The 3,926-nt window shown below is 51.5% G+C and overlaps 2 long non-coding RNA genes across 2 annotated transcripts; both read right to left on the bottom strand.

The window, feature by feature from the left end:
* Positions 1–502: 502 nt before the first annotated feature.
* On the bottom strand, positions 503–906 carry LOC136304975 (uncharacterized). Its single transcript, XR_010724933.1, has 3 exons — positions 858–906; positions 722–763; positions 503–633 (listed from the first exon to the last, which is right to left on the bottom strand). It is a non-coding gene; the product is annotated as an uncharacterized lncRNA (long non-coding RNA).
* A 1,178-nt stretch (positions 907–2,084) lies between these two features.
* LOC136304980 (uncharacterized) lies at positions 2,085–3,120 on the bottom strand. Its single transcript, XR_010724944.1, has 7 exons — positions 3,075–3,120; positions 2,939–2,980; positions 2,795–2,843; positions 2,662–2,703; positions 2,437–2,571; positions 2,250–2,329; positions 2,085–2,172 (listed from the first exon to the last, which is right to left on the bottom strand). It is a non-coding gene; the product is annotated as an uncharacterized lncRNA (long non-coding RNA).
* Between the last annotated feature and the right edge of the window lie 806 nt (positions 3,121–3,926).

The raw sequence follows: 3,926 nt of genomic DNA, 5'->3' as shown, positions 1-3,926 counted from the left end.
GACTTTCCCTGTAGGAAGCCTAAGGGGCCGCTTCCTGGACAATCCCGGCTCCAAACCCAACTCAAAAACCACTCCCGGTCGGAAGCCGACCCGGCCCCCCACTTTCGTCCCCTCTGTGGCTCGGAGCCCTCCACTTATCTCTCAGACATCTGGAGATGCAGAGTCCAGGCAGGTGAAAAGGAAGGCTGGCTCTCCCTCAGGGAAATTCCTGGTAACACCAGGCTGCTCACTCTTAGTCAGCTGCAATAAAGAAAAGCAAACATCACTGTGTGATCTTAGCAGGACAGCACCCAAACCCCACCAATTCTGCTACTCACCATCTCTTGAGAACACCCAGGCCCTCAAGCCCGCTGCCTCGGCTGTGCTTGGAGAGTCATGCCATCGTCCTGGGGTAGGCCTGGATTAAGAACACACAGGGGATTTGACAGTGCTGAAACTTGACAGGACCCTCTCTCCTCCCTGCCCCCCCAACTCCTCCGCTGTTATCAAAGCCTACCTGGAAAGCAGCTTCAAACAGAGAAATTGAGGCTTGATCACACAGTCCTGTAATGCTTCTGAAGGGCTCACAAAAAAAGGTGCCCAAGTTCATGATCTCATGGCAGAGGGTACTTCAGCAGAAGAAGAGTGGACCACCTAAAACACAATAATAGAAGCTTAGAGGTGCACCAGAAATTGAGACCTGAGCGATTACAGCAGCTTCCATCCACCAGTCAATGCTCACCTAGGCAGCTGGTCCTGGACTGCCAAGATCCCGCTTTACCTCCTAAAAATAAAAACAAAAAACAAGGCTGTAACATACTCACAATGTACACCCCCCCAGCAAAACCAAACTGGGACTGACTTAAACTCACACCCACCTGGCCGCTGCCAGCCTGAGCCACGACAACCTCACAAGCAGACCACCTGAAATAAAACAAAAATCAACAGTGGATGGTTAGACTTGAGCCAGAAATTCAGACGGGAGCAATAACAACTGCTTCTGTCCACCGGTCGATGCTCACCTGGCGCACTTCTCCTGGACTGCCAATATCCTGCATAAGCTCCTAAAAACAAAGACAAAGGTCAGGGCTGTATCAGAGCCACCATTTACACCTCCCCTGCAAAGACCGACCAGGACTGACCTTCTCGGGGGAACCGATGAATCCCACAGGGGCTGCTCTGCCACAGGGTTAATCCATCTGCATCTGAAAGAAAGTTAGGACAAGAGTCAAAGGGCTGCAGGATAACTTGACAGCTCCACACATCTTGGGTCAATCTACAGATCCCACCTAAAAGCCAATGCACCCTGCATTTCAAATTTGTCCTATTACCCCTACACCCAGCTGTGCTGCAGGGCAGAGCAGCTCCGGGCCAAATACACACCCACACCCGTGACACAAGACGCAACAAACAAAGGGACGCGACAGGGAAAGAAAACTCTCGATGAGAGGAATGACCCTGAGGACCGAGAGAACTCGGGAGCAGATGACCGAGGTAAGCTGAAAGGAGAGCTGACCGGGCTCAGAGAAACCTGCAGGAAAAAAGATGCTAAGGGGATGACTTATCCCAAGAACCGCAAAGATGAACACTCGAGAATGCTCCGGTCACACTCTGCTACCTAGCTTTGCATTCTTACAAGTCCTAATCCACCGGAATGGATGCTGGTGGTGCTCGGCTGTCAGTACAGCTCAGAACAAGACCTGGAAAGACATTGGACTGGATGCTTCTGAAGAGAGATACGATGCCCATGCCTGCCCGAGCTCCCGAGTCGATGGTCCGAGGGCATTGGCACCTGGCCGAGGAACTGAGAGTCCAGAGAGGCTAAGAGGGATACCAGGGTTTTTGGTAGGCCCCTTGAAGGGCTAAGGCAAAAGACATGAAACAAAGAGTGTGCAACAAACGAGGGACACGACAAGCACCGGGACTGCTCTGCCCTGCACACCTCACCATGGAGATCAAAAGGGAGACTTTCCCTGTAGGAAGCCTAAGGGGCCGCTTCTTGGATGGCCCCGTCTCCAAACCCCCGCCCGGTGGAAAGCCAACCCGGCCCCCCGCTTTCATCCCCTCCGTGGCTCAGAGCCCTCCACTTATCTCTCAGACATCAGGAGATGCAGAATCCTGGCAGGTGAAAAGGAAGGCCGCCTCTCCCTCAGGGAAATTCCTGCTAACACCAGGTTGCTCTCTCTTAGTCAGCTGCAATAAAGAAAAGCAAACATCACTGTGTGGTCTTAGCACCGCATCGCCCAAAACCCAACAATTCTGCTACCCACCGCCTCTTGAGAACGCCCGGGTGCTCGAGCCCGCTGCCTCGGCCGTGCTTGGAGGGTGATGGCATCGTCAGGGGGTAGGTCTGGATTAAGAGCAGACAAGGGATTTGACATTGCTGATACTTGAGAGGACCCTCGCTCCTCCTCTCCTCCCTGCCTCCCCGACTCCTCGGCCGTTATCAAAGACTACCTGGAAAGCAGCTTCAAACGGAGAAATCGAGGCTTGATCACACAGTCCTGTAATGCTTCTGAAGGGCTCCAAAGAGAGGGACCCGGTCCATCACCACATTGGAGAAGGGACTTCAGCATAATGACAGCAGACTGCCTAAAACAGACAAAAATACAACCTTGGAGTTGCACCAGATATTGAGACCTGAGTGATAACAGCTGCTTCCATCCACCGGACAATGCTCACCTGGGCCACTTCACCTGGACTGCCAATATCCCTCTTTACCTCCTAAAAAAAAAAGACAAAAAACAACGCTGTAACACAGTCATCATTTACACTGCCCCGGCAAAGGCAAACTGGGACTGACTTAAGCACACACCCTCTTGGCTGCTGGTATCCACGACCGGGACATTTCACAAGCGGGCCACCTAAAAATAAGAAAACAAACAGCAGATATTAGATTTTCACCAGAAACTGAGACCTGAGCAACAGCAACCGGTTCTGTCCGCAGATCAATGCCCACCTTGCACGCTTCACCTTCACCGCCAACATCCTGCTTTACCTCCTAAAAATAGAGACAAAGAAACAGGCAGTAACAAGGGCACCAATTACATTGCCCCTGCAAAGACAAACTGCAACTGACGTAAGCTGACACCTACCTGGCCGCTGGAATCCACAAACAGGACATCTCAAAACCAGACCACCCGAAAAAAAAAAAAAAAACCCAACAGTGGATGGTTAGAGTTGCACCAGAAATTGACACCAGAGAAATAACAACTGCTTCTGTTCACCGGTCCATGCTCACCTTGCCCGCTTCTTCTGGACTGCCAATATCCTGCATTAGCTCCTAAAAACAAAGACAAAGGTCAGGGCTGTAACAGAGCCACCATTTACACCTCCCCTGCAAAGACCGACTCGGACTGACCTTCTCGGGAGAACCAACTCCACCGATAGGGGCTGGTCTGCCACAGGTTTAATCAGTCTGCATCTGAAAGAAAGTTAGGACAAAACTCAAAGGGCGGAAGGATAACTTGACAGCACCAGGCATCTTGTGTCAATCTACAGATAGAACCTAGAAGCCAATAGACCCTGCACTTCAAATTTGTCCTATTACCCCTACACCCAGCTGTGCTACAGGGCAGGGCAGAGCAGCGCTGGGCCAAATACACACCCACACCCGTGACACAAGACGCAACAAACGAGGAGACGGGACAGGGAAAGAAAAAATCTCGAAGAGAGGAATGACCCTGAGGACCGAGAGAACTCGGGAGGAGATGATCGAGGTAAGACGGATGGAGAGCTGACCGGGCTCAGAGAAACCTGCAGGAAAAAAGATGCTAAGGGGATGAATTATCCCAAGAACCTCAAAGATGGACGCTTGAGAATGCTCCGGTCAGAATCCTCTCCCTAGCTTTGCATCCTTACAAGTCCTAATCCACCGGAATGGATCGTGGTGGTGCTTGGCTGTCTGTACAGCTCAGAACAAGACCTGAAAAGACAGTAAACTGGAT

Source organism: Chamaea fasciata, unplaced genomic scaffold (assembly GCF_029207755.1).
Source record: "Chamaea fasciata isolate MVZ Bird 193981 ecotype frontalis unplaced genomic scaffold, bChaFas1.0.hap1 SCAF_235, whole genome shotgun sequence".
NCBI classification, from domain to species: domain Eukaryota; kingdom Metazoa; phylum Chordata; class Aves; order Passeriformes; family Sylviidae; genus Chamaea; species Chamaea fasciata.
The sequence above is the reverse complement of the archived record's forward strand: the minus strand, read 5'-3'. Positions and strand labels throughout refer to the sequence as shown.